Source organism: Apodemus sylvaticus, chromosome 7 (assembly GCF_947179515.1).
Source record: "Apodemus sylvaticus chromosome 7, mApoSyl1.1, whole genome shotgun sequence".
NCBI classification, from domain to species: Eukaryota; Metazoa; Chordata; class Mammalia; order Rodentia; family Muridae; genus Apodemus; species Apodemus sylvaticus.
The window spans coordinates 99,826,364-99,850,170 of NC_067478.1; positions in this window are offsets into that span (position 1 = coordinate 99,826,364).

The window sequence follows — 23,807 nt, forward strand, 5'->3', positions numbered from 1 at the left end:
TTTGAAAGTCTGATACAATTCTGCACTGAAACCATCTAGTCCTGTGCTTTTTTTGGTTGGAAGACTTTCTATGACACCTTCTATTTCTTTAGGGGTTATGGGGTGGTTTAGATAATTTATTTGATCCTGATTTAATTTTGGTATTTGGTATCTGTCTAGGAAATTGTCCATTTTCTCCAGATTCTCCAGTTGTGTTGAGTATAGGCTTTTATAGTAGGATCTGATGATTTTTTAATTTCTTCAGTTTCTGTTGTTATCTCTCTCTTTTCATTTCTAATTTTGTTAATTTGGACACTGTCCCTGTGCTCTCTGGTTTTTCTGGCTAAGGGTTTATCTATATTCTCAATTTTCTCAAAGAGCCAGTTCCTGGTTTTATTGATTCTTTGTATGGTTCTCTTTGTTTGCACTTGATTGATTTCAGCCCTGAGTTTCATGATTTCCTGTCTTCTACTCCTCTTGGGTGAATTAGCTTCTTTTTGTTCCAGAGTTTTCACGGGTGCCCTTAAGCTGCTAGTGTATGCTCTCTCCCATTTCTTTTTGAAGGCACTCAGGGCTATGAGATTTTCTCATAGCACTGCTTTCATTGTGTCCCATAGATTTGAGTATGTTGTGCCTTCATTTTCATTAAATTCTAAAAAGTCTTTCATTTCTTTCTTTATTTCTTCTTTGGCCCAGGTATCATTGAGTAGAGTATTGTTCAGCTTCCATGTGTACTTGGGATTTCTGTTGTTTTTGTTGCTACTGAAGACCACTCTTACTCCATAGTGCTCTGATAGGAAGCATGGGACTAGTTTAGTCTTCTTGTATTTGTTGAGGTCTGTCATGTGACCAATTATATGGTCAGTTTTGGAGAAAGTACCATGAGGTGCTGAGGAAAAGGTATATTCTTTTGCTTTAGGACAAAATGTTCTATAAATATCTGTTAAATCTAATTGGTCCAAAGCTTCAATTAGTTTCACTGTACCTCTGTTTAGTTTCTGTTTTCCTGATCAGTCCATTGAGGATAGTGCACTGTTGAATTTACCCACAATTATTGTGTTAGGTGCAGTGTGTGCTTTGAGCTTTAGTAAAGTTTCTTTTACAAATGAGGGTGCCCTTGGAGCCTAGATCTTCAGAATTGAGAGTTTTTCATGGTGAATTTTTCCTTTGACCAGCAAGAAGTGTCCTTCTGTGTCTCTTTAGATGACTTTAGGTTGAAAGTCAATTTTATCTGATATTAAAATATCTACTGAGGCTTGTTTCCTGAGACCATTTGCTTGTAAAATTGTCTTCCAGCCTTTTACTCTAAGGTAGTGTCTGTCTTTGGCACAAAGGTGTGTTTTCTGTATGCAGCAAAATGTAGGGTCTTATTTACGTATCCAGTCTGTTAGTCTATGTCTTTTTATTGGGGAATTGAGTCCATTGATGTTAAGAGATGTTAAGGAATAGTGATTATTGCTTCCTGCCATTTTTTATGTTATTTTTATATTTGAGTGGTTATCTTCTTTTGGGTTTGATGAAAGAAGGTTACTATCTTGCTTTTTCCAGGGTATAGTTTCCCTCTTTGTATTGGTGTTTTCCCCATATTATCCTTTGTAGAGCTGAGTTTGTGGAAAGATATTATGTAAATTTGGTTTTGTCATGGAATATCATGGTTTCTCCATCTATGATGATTGAGAGTTTTGCTCAGTATAGTAGTCTTGGCTGATATTTGTGTTCTCTTAGAGTCTGAATGAGATCTGCAGAATCTTCTAGCTTTCATGGTCTCTGGTGAGAAGTCTGGTGTAATTCTGATAGGTCTTCCTTTATATGTTACTTGGTCTTTTTATCTTACTGCCTTTAATATTCTTTCTTTGTTTAGTACATTTTGGGTTTTGATTATTATGTGACAGGATGTATTTCTGCTCTGGTCCAGTCTGTTTGGAGTTCTGTAGACTTCTTGTATATTCATGGGCATCTCTCTTTAAGTTAGGGAAGTTTTCTTCCATAATTTTGTTGAAGATATTTGTTGGCCCTCTCAGTTGTAAATCTTCTCTGTCATCTATACCTATAATCCTTAGGTTTGGTCTTCTCATTATATCCTGGTTTTCTTGGATGTTTTGGGTTACAAGCTTTTTGCTTTTTGCATTTTCTTTGACTGTTGAGTCAATGGTTTCTATGGTATCTTCGGCATCTGAGATTCTTTCTTCCATTTCTTGTATTGTGTTGTTGATATTTGCATCTATGGCCCCTGATTTCTTCCCAAGGTTTTCTATCTCTAAAGTTGTCTCCCTTTGTGATTTCTTAGTTGTTTCTACTTCTGTTTTTAGATCCTGAATGTTTTTGCTCAGTTCCTTCATTTGTTTGTTTGTGTTTTCCTTTAATTCTTTAAGAGATTTTTGTGTTTCCTCTTTCATAACTTCTTCCTGTTAACTCAATTTATCCTGCATTTCTTTAAGTGATTTTTGCATTTCCTCTTTATTGGCTTCTATCTGTTGACCCCTATTCTCCTGAATTTCTTTAAGTGATTTTTGTGTTACCATTGTAAGGACTTCTAACTTTTTCATGTTTTCCTGTATTTCTTTAAGAGATTTATTTATGTCCTTTTTGTGTTCCCTTAGCAGCATCCTTACCAGTGATTTTTAAATCCAAATCTTGTTTTTCTGGTATTTTGGGGTGTCCAGTACTTGCTGTTGTTGGAGAATTGGGTCCAGACGCTGCCATATTGCCTATATTTCTGTTAGTAACGTTCCTATGTTTGCTTTTTGCTATCTTGTTATCTCTGGTGTGAGTTGCCCTTGTTGTCACTGGCTGGTGTTTGAAATCTTCTATGAGCCTGTAAGACTATTTCAGCACCTCTGGATGACTGGGTTTCACCTGGCACAGATTGCTGATGTGCTGCCCTCCTCTTGGATGCCCTTGGAGCCCTAATGTGACCTGTGCCAAGTTGTCTCTGTGAACCTAGTGTTGCCTGTTTGCTCCTTCAGATGATGTCAGATGCTGCAACCTTTTCTGAGTTCTGATACCTCTACAGGGCAAAAGATCTCCCAGCCAGGTTGGTGCACAAATGGCCCATCTAGCTGCCCAGGCCTTGAGTCCAGGTAAAAGCCTGACAGGCTTAGGCCTGAGCGATGTTAGCCTGGGACTATGTCTGCATACCTGGCTCTGTCAGTTCTCTCTGGTGTCTGGGAGCCAAGATGGTGGAGCGTCTCTCATAACTGGCTGGCAGGAGGAAGAGTTCTAATGGGGCTTCAGTGTGGTAAAAAGCACTGCAACTCCTCTGCAAACAGCCTGGCTGGCCAGCAGTGGCCAGTGGTAGTGGGCACAGGACCTGCCTGGTCCCTGTTGCCTTGGTTCCTCTGGTGGTGGCCCTCGTCAACTTCATTCTTATTCATTCTTCCTTTTAACTCTACTTCTTTATTTTTTTAACTGATTTTTTTCTTTATTTCAACAAAGATCGATGACAGGGGACTGGTTATAAGACTCAGACATTGAAACTTAAAATGACAACATAATCTATTAGGTACTGTGTGGCTAATCTTGGTTGTCCACCTCTCTGCATCTAAATCAGTGAAAGCATCAGCTTCTGGACACCCCTGTAAGGGACTGACTTTTTTGATCACATGATCCTGAATTCCCATCCTAAATCTGTGCCACACCTGGTCACAGGCCAGGAAAAAACACCTATCAAGAGAGAAAATTTTTCTTTTTGCCTACTCACCCATATTCTTGTTGCCAAGCTTGTTTTCCTTTCCTTTGTAGAACTTAGAACCAGTTTCTCTGGGCTTCCAAGGTAGACTGAATAGTGGTAGCAACCATGTGGTTCCCAGGAACTCCTGGCCTCAGAGACATAGTGAGACTTCTGATATGCATAACCTCACAGACAGAGCAATTAATGTATTCGTGAGTCTCTAGTGTAAGGCAATCCATGTTGGACACTCAGACCATGTCTTGGAAGTCAAGTTATGAAATCTCATATATATTCTATTAGTTTTGTTTCTTTGGAGAGCCCTAACTCATACAGTTAATTTTGATCTTGAACAACAAATATGGAGAGACTGGTGGGAAACTGACTCAGTTCTGCATTGAGGCTAGGGGAACAGGAACTCCTGCCACCTCAGGCTAAGGTGAGCTTGACAAAAGAAAGAGGATGGGATAGTGCAAAAGGCACTTTATAAAAAAGGAGAAGTCTACAAAGGGCTTATTGGAGGCAGGTGAGCATTAGGAAATTTACCAGTAACCTCTGTTTCTATCTTAAGTAAAGATGGAAGTTAATACTGGAATATCGTCCATATAAGACCATTGTTACTCAACTCTCTCTCTCTCTCTCTCTCTCTCTCTCTCTCTCTCTCTCTCTCTCTCTCTCACACACACACACACACACACACACACACACACACACACACACAAACACACACTTACCACCCCAGTAAATGGTGGGCCAGGCATTTTGCAGATTTTTTTTCTGACCATGGGCAGGCAACTATTTTTAGAAGTATAGTGCAAGTTTGGTTAAGTAGCACACTGGGTATGTCTCTATGTGACCTAGGTTACACCCTCCTTCACCATCTACTGTCTCACAAGATGATCACTTGTATGTAACAAGCTATATCAAGCTTGTTAAGCTGCTGTTTGGTTGCTTACAAATTTCAGTTGATTTTATGGGTGCCTGGGAGATCATAAAGTGAAAAAAAGAGTAAAATCAGGCTAGTGAGTCTGTTAGATTCTGCCTTTGTGATGTGATGTAACTCTACTGCTATGCCTGTCTGGTAGCCCTCTGTATTGGGATTGTCCCTAGGACAATCTCACTTTGTATCATTGTATTATGGAAAGCTACTTTGAACTCTTTCTTTCCTTACACAGTTCTTTGTCCTGATTATCAGACAAGCTAAAAAATAAGAAAGCACCTTATAAAACCCAAGGTACTATACACATGGTGGTTCTTATAATTGTTAATCTGCTGGATTCTTCACTTTTCCCACACCGTATGCAATACTTGCCATATTCTATCCAGCAAAACACAATTTTTGACAAATACCTTTTTAAAGGGAGGATTTAATTACAAATGAGCTTGAGTAATACTACATCTTAAGGTATGTGGGGATTCATAATGAATGCACCTGCAGACACTTGGAGCTTTGATAATTGCATTGGTGTTTTTAAATCCATCTTTGCTCTATTTAGCACTTTCCAACCTAGAAAGCCCCTGTGATCAGCAGCTTATAATTTAATAGAACTAGTAGTTCAAGGGAGCATACTGGTAAACTCCATTACCTAGATATTTTTCCATGTTCTTCATATCTTTAGCTCCCCTCTATGGCAGCCTAACTTCTATGGAATGCTACAAATACATTAATGAAGTGATTCTCAGCCTTCCTAATACTGTGACTCTTTAATACAATTACTCATGCTGTGGTGACCCACAACCATAAAATTACTTCTGTTGCTACTTTATTACTGTAATTTTGCTACTGTTATGAATTTTAATATAAACATTTGTGTTTTTCAATGGTCTGAGGAGACCCCTGTGAAAGGGTCTTAAGCCCCTAAAGGGGTCACGACCCACAGGTTGAAAACCACTGTATTAATGAGTCAATTTTTTTCTACCCAAAAATACACTGAAAATATGCACATATATTTGTTATTCATATGAACTCATTGATTATCCAAATGTCAATGACTTTTTCCCCTAGAACTTCAATAGAATGTAAAGTGTTTTTACAATTGCTCAGAATCAGCACAACTAATCAGGAACAGATGGGGAAAAAATAGCTAAGTGTATATACAATAAGCATGTACTGGATTATGGTGAATTTACCAGGTACTAATCAGAGTAAAATTTTTTAACATTCTTTCAAATGAGTAGATATTCTACCCATACAGATTTAACAGAAACCCATTTGATTCATTTAAATTTTCCATCAAGACAGAGACTTTATACTAACAAAGTATTTGCTGGTTGCCCTTGAATTAATTCTCAACAGACATAATTGGAGAACAGCTGTGGTTAAGCAGGCATCTCCCTACTTATATATAGGAAACTCAAGATTATGTTCTCCAAAAGACACTTGCTATGAAGTAGGTGAGCATACCTGGGTCAAAGTGGAGCTTGTTTCAGAAGATGTATTATTTGTTACAAGTGAGCATTTGAGTTCTCAATAATCCTTGCTCAAGGTGCTTCGGTTTCAATTGTTCCCATTGTTCCTGGATTCCTCAGCAGTACCTTGGTATTGCGATTTGAAGAGAGCAATGAGATTTGAGGTTTGAGAGGGAACAAAAAGAAAGAGTGTATATTTAAGCTAGAAAGAGAAATGTCAGCAATTCTCAATCCTTTCATTTTCCCCTTGACACGAGATCAACTCTCCACAAATTTTTAAGTGTACATCTGACTAGCTCTGAGCAATCAGTATAATCTTATACAATATAACCCCCAAATACTTTTATACTCCACTAAGTCTTTTATTTCTATTCATTGCCAACCCATCCTGCTACCAGATCTCTTGCCCTGTTACTTGGAACACACTGAAAACAGGTTAACTGACTGATGGCAAAACTGGTTCTACAATGATCAAATAATGACCTGGATTTCTGGGAATAACATCAAAATCAGAGTCAATAGATAGAGGTGTGTGTGTGTGTGTGTGTGTGTGTGTGTGTGTTGGAATTCCCATGGTGCAAAGAATATCCTTACTTCCTGCATGCTGCAATGAACTGTGAAGGCCAATCATTGGAGTTTTCCAAATGAGGATGTGTGGTCATCATGGCTGTTTTGTTCCTCCTAACACTTGCTCATCCTTAAGAAACAGTATCACAGGGTGAGTTTTCCAGAAGAAACAGGCACATGACAAACAGTTTGGATCCTTTTTTTATGGCTGTGTTTCTGACAGTATTTTTTTCAAGGCTCAGATGTAGTCCAGTCTAATGTAGGGTTCTCACAGAGTGTTTTTCTGGGCAAACCACCTTTTAAAGAAAGCCCTGCCAAATGCTTCAGCCTAAAGCTGGTACATTAATTTGGAATAAAAAAGACAGTGCCCACCTCAAGGGCAGAAGACTGAAGAGTTCTTTGATCTTGCTGTGTCTCTGAGTAAGTGAAGTAGGAATAAATCGCCTCTGATTTGCTGTTAATTAAGGGAAGTGACAAGTTCTGTTTATCGGTAATAGACATAAAGGGCCTTATGAATTCCAAAGAAGGCAAAGACCTGCTTGTCTGGGGAACATCGGTGTATCTTAAAGCAAAGCCTTGTTCCTGGGCAGGTCTGGTGGAAAAGATTAAACTGGTTTTACATTTATTTTGTCTGACAAAATTAAAGCCTGCAAAGGAACATGGAGTCTTGTGACCTCAGCATCATTTGAAGGCAGTGAGGAATGCTCCTCTCTCCCTTTGTCTCTCTCTCTCTCTAATAGTGACTCATTCCTGATGGTGTGACTCACCTTAGGATAGGACACCAAACACCTAAACTTCCTGAAAATTGAATAAGAATAAAGTTTAAGTCTTGAGCAATTCTATCTTTGCTGACTCCTACAGACTATTGGACTGGAACACAGACATTTTGCTTACATAGGCACCACAGAAACAGCACCTCTAGGTGAAACTGTCACTCCCAGGTGATTATCATTTCAACTTAAAATTAACCAAATAATCATGCTAATGTTTTCTCTTTATACCTCTCCTCTTCCTCCTTCTTCAACTTACTTTCTTTCTCTTATTACACCACGAACTCAGCTTATTCTTACTGGCTATTAAATATATTCATTGAGTTCAATCTATTTAAGACTAACAAAATCAAACATTGCTGATCAAAAGTGGTTTAAATAAATGCATCTGTTCTCTTTAAATGTTTCTAGAGCTCCCTCTAATTTGTACATCATATCTATATCTATTTATGCACACACACATATGCAGATGCATACAAGTACACACATATGCACATATACACACATATACTCATGCACACAGCACAATACATACACATGTGCATGCACACATACATAATTCATGCACACATGCACACAAACACGCACACACATATGCACACATACATCTAATATCTCCTCAAAGCATTTCATTTTGAAATAGTACATGAAATCCTACTAATTCTAAATTAGTTCTAGAGAACTAATTCTAAAAGAAGTTTTTCTCCGAACTGGAGAAAACAGAGTCTAAGTAACCCAGAGATTCCCTCTGATAGCCCATGAAGTTTTTTATGGGTGTTAAACTGTAACACGTGGGATCATTTTCTCACTTTCAATGCAATGTCCTCATAGAGGGGTACACTTGGTCTAACCCCTACCATCTCTATACCCTTTTGTCCTTTTTGACTGAGACTTGGAAAGTGGCTTAATCTAATAGATGAACATGGGAGAAATAAGTTAAGTACACTATACACAGTTGCACCCTTTTATTTTGGGGAAACCCAGCAGTCACATTGTGTCCAAAGACAGGAGTCCTTCCCTGAGCCTGATCTCTCCAGCGAAGGAGCACTTTGTCAAGTCCATTCCCAGTTTTATGCATTAAGCCCTTAAGCCATGTATTTCACCTAACACTATACAATGGATTTTAGTGCTCATTCTGTGAACCATGACAAAATGTTAATTCTCTTGGGACTAAGGGGGCTGGACGGGGTTCATGCCCCGTGTCCTGTTCACTGCTGTTTGTCCTACATTCCACATGAGTAGCACTGTTTTCTAAATGTCCCCTAAGAGCTGGAACAAAAAAAAATTTCAGAAAATAAAATTATTGTCAATAAAGGTGACATTTTAACTTATTTTTTCCATACCAATCTATGTCTTAATTCTCCAAAATAAGTAAATGCCTGCAATTTGTTCAGCTGCCTAAGAGCTAGACATATTAGTTGTTACATGATAATTTGTATGTACCTTTCCATCCATCCTACAGTGATTTATTTCCAAACATCTCTCTGAGATCTACTTGGATAGCATAGTCTTGAATATCACCCAAAGGCTCATGGTTAATGATTTAAGCAGCTCAGTGAGATTTGGAGGTGATCAAACCATTAAGATGTGTGACTAGAACCTTCCTCTCTCTTTCCCTCCCTGTTCTTGGGGGTCACTGGATTTTTCTAAGTTACCCAGTGCAGTGTGCTGACTAAGTACAGGCCTACAAGCAGAATAGAGTTGACCAAGATAACCCAAAACTTTTACAGCCAAGAGTCAAGATAACCTTTCTATCACAAATTAACATATCAGATATTTCTTATAGGAACAGAAAGCTGAAGAGCACAGCACATAGAAGATAGCCAGTCTTTTAGCTTCCTAAGAGAAGATGCTTTACAGGACTATCTGTGTCTAGTTTCTCCTCCCTGAGGCTGATCCTTCATTTTCTCCAGATTTCATTTACATGTTCTTAAGAATTCCTTTCTAGCATCCAATGCCTTCTTAACTCTTTTGCCTCCCTTCTTTCTTCTTTCCTTTGCCCCATGCCACATTTTCTATACATGATGCTTAGACTCACAAAATTCCTGTGTTGTTGTAATAATTGGCATTTTCAGCAAATAGATGGAGCTGTGGAGTCAGATGGGATTATTTTGAATATTACAACAGTTCACTTGACCTTGTTCCAAATGTTTAAACCTCCAACGTTCCATCAGTCATATGGGCATGTTAAAGATGGCTCCTTCTCTGGGGTATGAAGATTAAATGGGATAAAATATGCATGCAGAATACTTAATATGGTATGTATTCTGTAAAACTGTCTGCTCTGAAGAATAAAACATGCAAGAAGTTTAAAACTTAGAAATCCTAAATCTAGATGATATCTACTATATTACTTTAAAAATATATTGTCATCTGAATATGCTGTAAATGATTAGAAGTCATAGATAGAATTAAACATAAAATTATTGTCATGTTCTTTGTGTGCTCTGTCATTAAAAAAAAAGAATGGGAAGTTGACAGAAAAATTGCATGAACAGGCAAAAAGATTCCAGTTCACCAGTCTGAAATTGTTAAGTGTAAAGGAAAACAACATTCAATATGTCAATCATTTCTGATGGTGTCACCCGCTTACAGAAGGCTAGAAAGATTCATGTTGATAATCTTGTTCATGAATCATAAAGAAAATGTCACTATATGCCATCTGAGGGAAAGGAGGTTGATAAAACATTTTAAGACCATCTCTAGCAAAATAGTTGCAGAATTTCAAGCAACTCAAAGGGAGACTTGCTTTATATGCAAACTATTCTGTATGAAATATCACTTCACTAACAATGTCAAATAAAGGAGATAAGGTTTACCATACTTTGTAGTGTGCAGAGCATTTTATGTCTTACACTCATCTTGATTTCATAAACATATTTTGATCTCAAAACAAATTTAAATGTATTTGAATGGATTAAGATCATTATATCAAAAAAAGGAAATATGAAGGGAGAAAGCTAGGAAAGAAATTTAAATAGAAATCCTGAAAAGAGATGTCATCAAGGAAAAGAGAACCCCTATTCTTCTCTTAGCAATGCTAAAATATTTATTCAAAAGGTTTTTATTCTAATGAAAAGTATTTTGCTGACATCATTTGAGTGTTTTTACTTTATTTTACAGTAGGATTTTATGTTTAGAGAGTTTTAAAAACTTTTATTTATTTTTGTTTTGTTTGACATAATATCTGTGTACTTGTGAGGTACAATATGTTTTGATTCATATATAAACTAAGGGTAATTCACACATCCATTATCTTAAATTTTACATTTCAAAATAGAAGAGAGGATTTCAAATATTTCTATTACAGAAAACAACCTAGTTCATCTTATTGTCACTTCTTGAAGGCATATAATTAATGTCATGTAATGGCTCTACCTTAGCCTGTCTGCCTCTCCTGATAATTCCACAAGAAGGGTACTATTACCCTTATTTTCTATAGTAGGGAAACACAAAAACATGAAGTCATGATCCTGCAACTTCCAAGTCGGCATTATTTCTCTTCTCACACTTTATCTTCCAGAATGAGTCTCTGGAGTAGCTATCAGAGATGACCCAAAGTCTGAGAAGCAAAGAATATTGAATATATCTATAAATATCCTCGGCTCACTGTCAAGAAAATGTGAACTCAAAAGGAAGCACAATAATGGGAGAGCCCTACAAATGCTGTCAAATTTGGAAAGTATTTCAGATTTTCTGAGAGCTCCATTCAGTACACAGAAGAATCTTCAAGAGCCAGAGACTGGGAACTCCATTAGGCCCCAGGAATCCCACCAACAGTCTCAGCCAAGTTAAGGGATATTTTCTGAGTTTTCAGACACTCATAAACTGCACCACCATCAATCCCACCATCCTCAGCCATAACTTTTAAAGAGTCTGTGCTGAAGTGCCGTTCATCACAGGGTGGTTAGCACAGAAAAACATAAAAAGCGATGAAGAACAGGTCAGGTCAAGATAAAGGGCAAACCCCAACTGGCTGCCTTATTTCTCCTCCTTTCAAGGGCATAAATTTCCCGGAAGCAGTCCCTGAGAATCACTGCTACAGCATGCTCTGTAGTTCACAGAGAACCAGAGACCTTTTGCTCACACTCTGCCTCTGGAGTCACCAAGGATCCACATTTTCTAGCTTGACTTACACACTCAGAAGGCAAGTTTATATCAGGTACTGCCTTACTATGCACGTTTAATAAAGGGTTAGATATACTTCAAGAAGGGAGGACATGTCAAAACTGAAAATGAGTCTGTCTAGATGTCTTTGCTACTTCAATGGAAAACATTGCCTTTTGCTGTTACTGATTAAAGGAATAAATGCTCAGGGTCTGACTCCAGGTACACTCCGCTCATTTGGTCAACAGCTGATGCTTCAATCTTCTAAGCAATAAGAGGGAGATGAAAGGAAACCTACATAGAGACTTTGCCCTAAGTAGATTTGACAAACTTGCCAGATAGGCAAAGCTGACATCAATGAAGGCATCAGTTTCAGCACTGATGATGCAGAGTGAAACTTCTCTTTTTCAGGAAATCACAACTAGAATTGAACAAACAATAGACTATGGGAAATAATGGGGGCAGGTGCCTAGTGGTGCCCCGAGCACCAGTATCCTGGAGTGTCTTGTGTTATGAGAGTTCTGAGTCACCTGCAGACACTGACATGATTTAGATATGTTACTGTCTTCTGGAGCAATTGGCTGTTCCAAAGGAGAAAGTGGAATGAATGCCAGGCTGTAAGTCCCTGCTCCAGTGACCTTGACTTAGCTGATAATGGTGGGTGTGTTTGCTTGTCCTTTCTCATTTTTTGATGGGAGAGCCTAAGCAACCTACCATAAAAAGGAGTGCTGATATCCTAAATCTAAAAACGTTAGGTGTGGCACTGTCCCCTGCTTGGATTTTGAGAAAAGTGCTGGCTGTGCCTATCTGGAGCAGGTGCAAAGATGTCTTCCTGCCAGATTCTCTCACTACAGATTATGTCTTTTTCTTCTGTGAGCCTCAATACTTCATATAGCCTAAGGATAAACCTGGCACCATTTACTATCTAAGATCCAATTAGCACAGAAGGGAGCTGCTTGACTTCCAACAACACACAAACACTCTCTGATATGAGCCCCACAGAGAAAAGCCAACACTTATAGACACTCTGTTTGTATCTCCTCCTACCTATTTTTCCTGCTATGTTAGAGTGAAGACCTAGGAAAGCTTGTTAGCTGTCCACAGTTTTCACCAACATCTGGAATGTACAGAAGGAATCATGGGAGATCTTTCTGTTGGTTTAAGTTCTCTCAGCATCACCCATAACCTAGATTTTTCTATCAATCATTTGTAGAGTTTTGGGGGAGGAAGACTAGTTATTCTCCTTAAAGCAGGACATAAGGAAAATGATAATTTTAGTTGACAATCCCCCAGGATATTTATTTATACATTGAACTTACAAAAAATGTAGGCATAATTTCTAAGTCCTTAAACCTAAAAAATTCTATCTTCCATACATACACTACCTCAATGTAGAAGGTAGTGAGACCCATGGACCTCTTTTTTTTTTTAAACAAAGACTTGAGTTTACAATTGTGGTAGATCAATTATTTAAAGATAGTTTGTTAAAGAATATTTGTTACAGAATGGATTCTGTGCAAAGATGGACAGGATTGACCCCTGCTCTCTGGGGGTGTGTTTATAAAACATCATTACTCATAAATCCTTTTGTAATTTGTTGGCATGGGTTGATAAATGAAAAAGGGCAACCTCCAGGCAATGTCTCTCAAAAGGGAAAAAATTTCTAATCCAAAATGTAGAAGCAGCCCTATCATTGAGGGGGACTACATAAATATTCACGGGCCACAAGACAGTTGCCTTAGTCTATGTCCCTTGTCCATTCTTTCAGGCTGCAATGCATATTACCCATGTTGATGGCATAATCATCCAGCTCTGGGGAATCAATGCAGGAATAGCCACGGAACACCTTTAGTGGCTTTCTATGCTAAGGTATGGTTTTCATTCCTACCCTGGTTTTTTTTTTAGGATGATGTAAGTTTGATCTAGATACTTGATATTACCATATGGTGAAGGTTTTGTTTCCAGCCAGAGGCACTACTAGGAAATGCTTGACTCATCAAGAAGTTGGGAGATCTCTAGATTATTGAAGGGGTTAGGGCACACTCGCCCATTTGTCTTCCTTTTTCTCACTTCTCAGCTGCCAGAGATGAGCACACTTTTTTTTTTTAACCATGATATTCTACTTCATCCTTAGCAGAAAGGAAAACCACCAAACAACCCCAGAGCAAAGTTTCTGCAATGTGAGTCAAAGTGATCTTTTCTTCCTGAAGGTTGATCATCTCAATTCTTTTGTCCCAGTGATAACAAAAAGCTCACCAATACATGGTGTTGATTCTTATCATCTCTGGGATCCAGGCTAAGTGATGCCCTATGTCTGGGGCACTGACAACCATGACACAGAAGTAGATGTGGTGGTGTCAGAAAGATAACTCTTCAAATTCTGCTCGAAATGAGGCACCCTAGTGCTCCTCACATTCCATCCATCAAAGCAAATTGCATGACCAGTGAAGGGTGACACCAGGGGAGCACAAAGGTCTATCAATCCTTGCTCAGGGAGAAAAGCAAATATTTTCAGCAACACCACAATTTACTTCGGGGGAAGTGGAATGGAAAATGAGGGTTGTGGTATGATAATGCTTCTCCAAATGGATCAAGCAATAAGCTCCATAGTCTGCTATTGACACCATGCTGTTTAACTCTGCCCTTGTGCTTCAGCAGACAACAGAAAAGCGCTGAAAACCAAAAGTCAGACTAACTTTGTCTAACACAAAAAATGTATTTCCAGTTTTAAAAGTATCCCATGCCTAGAGTATGATTCTGAGCATGTCTTCTTGCAAAGGGAACGTTGGTATATACCTGCACAAATCCCTGTATCCTGTTTCCTCCTAAAGAGCAGTGGCTTTTCTCTGACTCAGTGTAGTTTTAGGTTTAAAGCTCCTATTCTCTAAATTTGTGCTTTCTCATGAACAATGTGCCTAATTTCAACACAGTTGATCCACAAGTGGCCCTTATATCAGAGTGGGTTTTCTTCCAAGCATCAAGATCGGAGTTTCTATTAGTATTTGAAGATTTTTTTATGTTCAAAGCAACTACATTTGAGACACAGTTGTCCATACTTGGCACCTGAGCCCTCTCTTACTTGGTTTCTGCATTGATATCACATTCATTTAATTCCATTAATTCGACTACCATTTTGTCAAGCATGTAGTCATACATGTTTGTACTGGTTTCGCTATTTGTTTTATTATCCCTTCACTCAATTGGAGACACATAGCTACGACTTATAACTAAGTATTCACATTTCTTCTATCATTCTTATTCAGCAACACCTAAAGAATTTCTTTTCCAAATGGTAAGGTACTCTACTTACAGGAAGCATAATAGTTAAATCACTTTCAAGGAAAAACTTATGGATCTTTAAAAAATAGCTCTGAGCTTGTTTCTAAACGTTATTAATATTGGTTTTTTAATTAAAAATTTAATAGTCTCATTTTAAAACATTGGCAATATGATACCCAATAATATAGCTACTAGATTGATTCTGCAGTCACTATATTGCACATTGGCAAGGCTAAATGGACACATTCAATTAGCATAATTGATGACATCACTAATACTTTTTGCACAATAGAATTTGAGTAGGGAAAGTTACATGTTCTCCTGAAGTAGGAGCTGAGTTTCTAAATTGGAACCCTCAAAAATCATTCGTGACAAAAAAAAAGTGGTTAGCAATATGTAGATGTCATTTTGACAAGCTTTGTGCTTAAATTGTTAGTTTCTGCAGACTCACCATTATTAAAAATATCTAATTAAATAGCATGTATCATATATGCTGGCTTATAGGGTTTTTTTTTATATTCTTTTATTGTGTAGGTTAAATATGATTTCTTGTGGCTACCATTGTGAAATGTGGCTTTTGACTTCTGCTTGTGAGCTTTTATTGGCATTAACACTGAAATTCTGATTTGACAACATCTTACAAGACATGAAGAATTTAAAATGGAATTTTCTTTAAAATGATTCATAGGGTGTATTAAATATGAACTTAATATTTTATTACTATGAATACTAAAGTAATAAGGACATCAATCAAATTTAGATTTAAAGTGCATCCAGAATCTATTAATTGGCTTTGGATTATGTCCTTGCAATGTTGTGCCTAATGTTTGGCTCAGGAAATTGATGTGCATGATAGCATTGAAAGTATTTGATTAAAAGAAAATCTTTTATGCTCATAGTTATCCATTTTATATAATATACATATGATGTTCTATTGAGATTTTGATTATTTTTATTTCAATGTGTATAAGTGTTTTGACTGCCCATATGTTCTCAGAAGTTAGAAAAGGGACATTGTTATGAACTGCCTTATGGGTGCTGGAAAGTAATCCCAGGTCCTCTGGAAGAGCTGTTAGGACCTTCAACTACTTAGTCATCTTCCAAGACCACTCCCATTTATTTATAACTTACCTGTTCTTAATTATAAGTGAAGTCAGTAGTTGGTGTGATCTTATGGTCTTTAATCATCTTTGTTGATCTTTACGTGAGTTGGATGCCCTCCTACAAGTTATAAATGTCTCTGCCTCATTTTTGTATCTGTTAAATATCTCACATTTTTGGTATATTTGTCTGCATGAGGCAAAATTCTCTATGGGATAAGGGTGACAAGTCTTGGTGGCATATGCCAGGTTTGCATTCTCTTTACAAAGATTGTCACAATCTAATATCCCTAATGTATTACTGAGAGATCTGGAGTTCCAGACTAATAGAAGGATCACTTATGATAATTGTTAAAAATGGATTCAAAATAGGTCCTAAAGACTATGAGATCTATTGAGGTTCAAAGACAAGGATCTGTTCTATGAACTTGGAACAATAAGGCAAAGTTGAATGGAGCAGGAGATACACCTACACACAGTATTGCAAACAGCATTGAAGAAGTTCTTGCTTGATTTCAAGGTGTTCTTGCACCACAAATATTCCTGAGTAGTATGCTCATTTTCCTGATACAGCTTGAAATATACTCAAGAAAATCCCTTTAAACTCTTCTTTCAGTATCATGTATAGTACTTGCTAAAATCTGATGGTTGAGTTAAATGTAAAGAAATTTCTCAGACTTTTAATAGACTCAGCTGGGTTTCAAATGTCATCATGAAGGTGAACAAGATAATACCTCATTTAACTACTATGTAAATTTAGATATAAAATTATCATAAAATTTATTTAGGAGCACACATCTTTGTGACACGAACCTGAGTATAATATCCAATTAACAGTAAATATCCAATTAACAGTAAATATCCAATAAATACATATGGAGGAGAAATGTAGACCTGAGTGGACGTGGCAAAACAGAGCAGTGAGTTAAATATTTGCAAAAAGAAAAACCAACAGGGTCTAGTAAGATGGTTCAGTGGGTAAAGATGCTTGCCACCAACACTGCCATCCTGAGGCAACTCCTAGACTTACAAGATAGAAGGAGAGGACCAACTCTTATAAATTTTCTTCTGACCCTCATAAGTATGCCCTGGCATACGTGAATGCACATATACTAATTCAAATAAATAAATATAATATCATTTTGATTCCAACACACTCAAAATTTTAATATTTTGACTTTCCATTCTGTATTCTTTCCTAGACTTGAAATTTAATTTGTCTGTATACTGACTACTGTGTTTAAAAGTTATAAAAATTTTGGAAATAGTCCCTTCAAATGATTTTTCCCACTCTGTGCCCTGTATTCTTGTTTCTTAAATGGTCTTTTGATGAGCAGTAACTTTGATTTAATGAATGACATACAGTCAGTCATTTTTATCATAGTGTTATGAAAAGTCATTTCCATATCCAAGATTTATAACCTATACTTTTTCCTGGGTTTACTATTTTTGTCTTTTATTCATCACCCAATCTGAGTTGGCTTTGTGAATGATGTAAACTCAAAATTAAAAAGTATATGCTAAATTCACTTTCTCTCTTGTAATGGGATTTTAATCTAGGAACATGCCTATCCTGGCTGCAATATAGACTTTGCTCAGTATATACCTTTACTCCCAAAAAATAAAGGTAAAGTTAGTTTGTAGAAGAACGCGCCTATGTTTGAAAGTGATGTCTAATTGAGAGGCAGAAAAAGTGACAAATCAGAGAAAAACTGAACAAAATAAAATATGTCCAACTCTCAAAAGAACAGAGAGAAGAAAAAAGGCTACTTAAGCGAAAGTAGCATTGAGAGGAAAAGGAGAGAGGGCAATTTTGCTAGGACAGTTGTACAGAGACAGATTGGAAAGAACCAGCAAATCACAGGTGAAGACAGGATGAGCCAGAGAATGAGAAGGAGCCTGAAGATTAAAACAGATTGTCAGAGTTAGTATGCGGCCAAGCAAAGCATTGAAGTGAGAAACTGAAGGAAGCCAGATTGAATCCATTAGCATGGAAGGGAGTTTGAGACAGAACAGCTGAGTTGGTGACTCAGCCAGAGTTCAGAAAGAACTAAAAGTGGTCAACTTATTCAGGAGTAAATCTCAGAGGCTGAAAACATTCTAAGCCTAGGTAAGATTATACAGAGGCTAGACGCTTACAGGAATAGGCCTAAGTTAGTAGATGGAGGCAATATGCCTTGAAGCCAATTATATCAGAGAACAATTGCATCAAAGAAAAGATACTTTTATACTCTCTCACCTACTCGATGCAGTTAGTGCACAGTTAGTGCCCAGAACTCTTTCTTCAAATGTGCATCCTTATTCCATTGTATTACATTTGCTATCTTCTCTAAGATCTTGCTAAGATCAAGCTAATGCATTTATTTGACTTATTTCTGGAATATCTATTCTGTTTAATGAACCAACCTTTTATTAGTAGTAGTAGAATTAGCATATTGAGTGACAGGTCTTAAAGCACTCACCTCCACTACCCTTCTCTCTATCACCTGCTCCTTCCCTTAGTACCATTTCTCCCTCTGATTTCACCCTTCCATTTTCAAATTGTGAAATCTCCTTCCTTCCCAACTCCAACTTCCTTAAACCTTCTTTTCCTCCTCTCATAGAACCTTATTCAAATGGTATGACCTCTACCCACACCCATTTAACATAAATGAGGATGAGATATCCACATATGAGAGAGAACCTGCAATAATTTTCTGCTAAACTTGGGTAATGTCGTTTAAAATATTCTCAAATTTGATTCATTTTTTGCAAATTTCGTATTTCTAAATGGCTAAATAAATTTTACTATACTTTTATATAAAATATCATCATTTATATATATATATATACATATATATATATATATATATATATATATATATATATATAACATACATATTTCCACTCAGGGTTGAAGGGTTGATAGATAATAGGATGGTTGCATTTTATTGCTATTATACAATACAATAGCAACAAGAACTTGTGGGTGAGTATCTTAGATGTACAAACATCTAATTTCTCTATCCACATCCCAATATGATATGGAGTATTAGGTATGATTAGCAGTATCATAACTAGATCTTTTAATTGTACTATCTTTACTGTTTTAAGAAACCTCCTCACTGATTTCCACAACTGCTGCCTCTATTAATAGTAAATTAAGTTTCTCTTCCCCCTGTTCCTTTGCCAGCACTTATTATTTGCTTTCTTGATGGTAGACTTTTTGAGTGGGATGACGTGGAATCTCAAACTAGTTTTAACTTGCATCTCTCTGATGGTTAAGAATGCTAAAAATATTTGATTACTCGTCATGTTTCTGCTTTTGAGACTTATATGTTCAATTCATTGACTCATATATTAGTTACAAAGGGTATTTTTGCATTTAAACTTTATTTTAGAATGTCTTTATGTAGTCTAGATAGTAACCCACTTGTCTGAAGTATAGCTGGCAAAGACTGTTTCCCACTCTGAGGCTGTCTGTACACTCCGATGATAGTTTCCTTTGCTGTAGAAAAGCTTTGAATTTTCATGTAATCCAATTTATCATTTCTTAGGGACAGGTCCTGTGTTGTAGGGATTCTGCTCAGAAAGTCCATGTTTGTACCTTGAAGTGTTTCCCTCTATTATTTGCAGCTTTTTATTTGGATTTTAAATTAAGGTCTTTGGTCTACTTTGAATTGAGTTTTTACAGGGTGACAGATATGAATATAATTTCATTTTCCTGCAGGGAAATATCCAGTTTTGCTAGCATCATTTATTGAATATATTGAATAGCCTGTCCTTTTCCAATATATATTGGATATTATTGTCAAAAATTAGATGTTTCTAGCTAAGTGTGTTTTACTTCTGGGTCCTATGTTATGTTTCATTGATTTGCCTTTCTGTTTTCATTATAGTTTCTTGATACAAAATCATACTATGTAACCCAGACTGGCCTTGAACTTGAGCTCATTCTTCTTTATCCTCCTGAATGGCAGCTGGTTTACATTTTATTGCTTTGATAATCCACTACATCTTGATTATAGTAGTCTTATAATACATGCTGAACCCAATGTCTTAAAACTGTGTTCTGTAGCCTTCTGTTGGGTATTCTGAGCTTTTTCTTTCTGTGTATGCAATTTACATTCAATTTATACACACACACACACACACACACACACACACACACACACACACACGCACGCACACACACTCCACAATTCAGTGGAGTTCTGAGTGAATTCCCATTGAATGTATAGATCAAATTTGAGTTACTTATTTCTTAAAAATGTTGGCTCTTCCTTTTCATGAATATAAAATATCTCTTGATAGTAAATACATTGATTTATTTTAGTACGGTTTGGTAAATTTTACTGCAAAATTCTTGAGCCTCCTTTATAAGAGTCATCTTAAGTATTTTTGAAATTGACAAAATGAAGGACCCTTTATTTTAAACTTTGAAACTGATTCTTTCACTACTTGCATATTGGAGCATTGAAAGGAGTTGTAAGATGAACTGAGTTGCATTGTTTCTGATCTTAGTGGAAAGCATCTCCGTTCTCACCATTAAATATAGTGCCAACTGAAAACTTCCTGTAGATTTTATTTTTATCAAGTAAAAGCATTTACGTTATATCTTAGTTGGGGTTTCTACAACATGATAAAACAACATGACCAAAAATAACTTGTTGAGGAAAGCAATTATATATTTGGCTTACACTTCAAAACCATTATTCATCATTGGAGAAGGTCACAAAAGGACATTTGGGCAGGAACTCAAGGCAGAAACTTTGAGACAGAAACTGAAGCAGAGGCCAAGGAGGAACATTTCTTACTGGCTTGATACTCATAGTTTCTTAGTCTAATTTCATAAACAACATAGGACTACCTGTCCAGGGGTGACACCAAAACACTTGGCCTGGGCTTGTCCACTTCTAGATTTCCCTAGAGCAAATAAAGATGAAAGTACATTTAATTAAGGAAAGAAGTATTATCTCAATTAAAGTCCCTCCTAGACAATTGTAACTTATATTCAAATTGGCTTACAATGAGCCAGGACAATTGATCCTCTGCCAAATTGACACACAAACGCATCCCTATTAAATGATAACCTTTCCTTTCTTGTTGTCCCCAAGATGCCATGTTAATATTGATATGGCAGTGTAAAACATTATAATCTTTAGAGTCACTTAATCTATAAAAATCCCAACACTTTAGAAGTTCAGTCTTTTTAAAATATCCAAAGTCTCTCTGAAACCCTGAAGACTCTAATCCATCAAAGTCTGTATAAAACGCCAAAGTCTACCCAAACTGCCAAATTGTTTCTAAAAATTCAAAACATTTCAAGTGTGGTCTCCCATAAAAATTTAGAAATTAGTACAAATACTTTCTTAATTCAAGAGGGAAGAACCAGGACATAGTCAGACTATTAACAGAGTGACAACCAAACCCCAGCAGTACAAATAACTCAGTATCCAGTGTCTGTGACTCACAATCTCCTAGGCTCCAATGGGCTCTAAGTAGCTCCCACTGGAACTCTACCATCCATAGCACATATATCTCCTTCTACAGAGTCAAGCTAGCTTCACTCTAGACCTGCTGTTGTCTTTGTGGCCATTCCATGAGCTCCAAAATGTTGGAATTTTCACTGAAACTTTGCTGTACCTTCATTGGTAACCTCTCTCAGGATCTCTTCCGGCACTCTGACCCTGCCACAAGGTACTATGCTTAAATCCTCTCTGGTCCACAGTTTATGTGTTCTGGCCCCAAGGAAATGTTTCCATAAAAGTGTGCCTCAATAATGCTGGTTCTTTAATCATAGCTGATTCCTCAGTCCCGATGACCAGCATTAATTATGCAAGAAGAGTAAAAGTTTCACTTCAAAATATCACAGAAATGGCCTTGATATCTTTGCTTTTTTTTTTCCTGAAACTTCCTTAAACAGGCCATAATTTCTGCACTTGCTCTCAGCATTATCTTCTTATATTTCCACAAAATAGTTCATTAAGCTCAGAACACTGAATGACTCTTCTAACCCAAAGTCCATTCACAATCCTCCCCCAGATACAGGAAGGTTTGTCACATCATTATCAGACTCCTTGTACCACTAAAGTATGTTAGGGCAGGAACTCAAGGCAGGAATATGAAGGCAAAAATCAAAGACAAGACTTTGGAGAAACATTGTTTATTGGCTTGTGCCCTGTGCCATGATCATCCTACTTTCTTATACACTCCTGAACCACCTGTCCAGGAATGGCAATGACCTCAATGACCCTGCCTTATCAATCACTAATGTAGAAAATCTCCCTCAGTCTTGCATGTAGGCCAATCTTATGAAGGAATTCTCTTAATTATGGTTCTATTTTCCCAGATAATTAGTTTAGTGTCAAGCTGACAAAAAAATACACTTCTATTCCCTACTTTACAAGTTTTATTTTTTATAAAAAAGAGGACAAATAAAGTATTATTAAATATTTTACTTCATTCTTTGTGCATTAAGATCATATATTTGCCTTCCTCATCTCATCAGTAATTGTGTTTCAAAGGTTGAACTAGGATCTGTGATAAATTCCATTTGATGATGAAGCATAATTCGTTTTGTACATTTATTGGATTTCATTTGCTAGTATTTTGTTAAGAATCTGCATCAATGTTCCTGAGAGATATTTAGCTATAGTTTTATTAGATCTTTAAGGTAATATTGGCCTCATAAAAAGAGTTAGAAAATGTTTCTTCTACTTATATCTTCTGAAGAAGAATAAAACTCATAAAATTTCTTTTCGGCCTATTTGGTAGAAATCACCAATGGATTCTTTTGGGCTAAGTTTTTTTTGTGGTATATATGCTAATTATTAGCTCAATTTAGCTAATAAAGACATGTTTATGCCATTTCTTTTCAGTAAGTTTTTGCAAATTGTGTATTTAAAAAATTGATTTTGGGGTTCCAAACTTGTTAGACTTAGAGCTTTTCAAATAATTCTTTTATTTTTCTTTTGTGTTAGGGGTTGCTCTAACAATTTTCTGGTATTAGTAACTCTATCCCTCCTTTTCTTAGCATGGCAAAAGCCGTATTTTATTAATCATTTCATAAACCAGGCTCTCGGTTTCATTGATTTTTCTCTATTGATCCACAGTTTTCAAATTCATTGCTTCCTTCTCTAATTTTTATTTCTTTTCTTTTGCACCCTGTGGATTTGATTTTTCTCTCCTTTATTTAGTTTACTAAAGTGGAAATTGGGATGATTTAATGGAGATCTTTCTCCTTCTCTGATACATACATTCGGGGTTAAGAATTTTCCTAATGCACTGTTTTCACTACATGCCACAACCTGAGAAATTTTTCACTGTCAGTTATATAATAATAGGTTAACTCATATTTAATTAGTATGGTAGTCATAATGAATGAATTTTTCACTTTTCTTTCTGTTATTGATTTTTGTTTTAATTCCTTTGTGATCTGAAAAAAAAGACAGTACAACTTTCAATCTATTAAAGTAGGTTTTATGGCCTGGGATATGAAAATCCTGATTATTTAACCTGGACTAGAGATAAATGTATACTCTGTTGTCATCAGGTGAAGGAGAAAACAGATATCAATTATTTCAGGTGCTTTGTATTATTACCTAATATAGTGGTCTTAACTGTATATTGTACACACTGCTATGTCTATATCTGAGAGTCTATAAGCAAGTCTCTAATTAAAGTTTATATATTTCTCCTTGTATTTCCTGTGTCCCATTGACATCCAATCATTAGGCAATAATGGTAACATTAAGGATGGCTATTTATTTTCAGAAAACTGATCATCTCATAATTAGACAATACCATTATTTATCTCTGATAGCTTTCCTTGCTGTGAAATCTTCTCTAGGTGAACTTTCTTAACTATTCCTAGTTTTTAAAAATTTAGCATTTTCATGTTATATTCGTCTCCACTCCTATTTTTGAATCTATTGTCTTTATACTTAG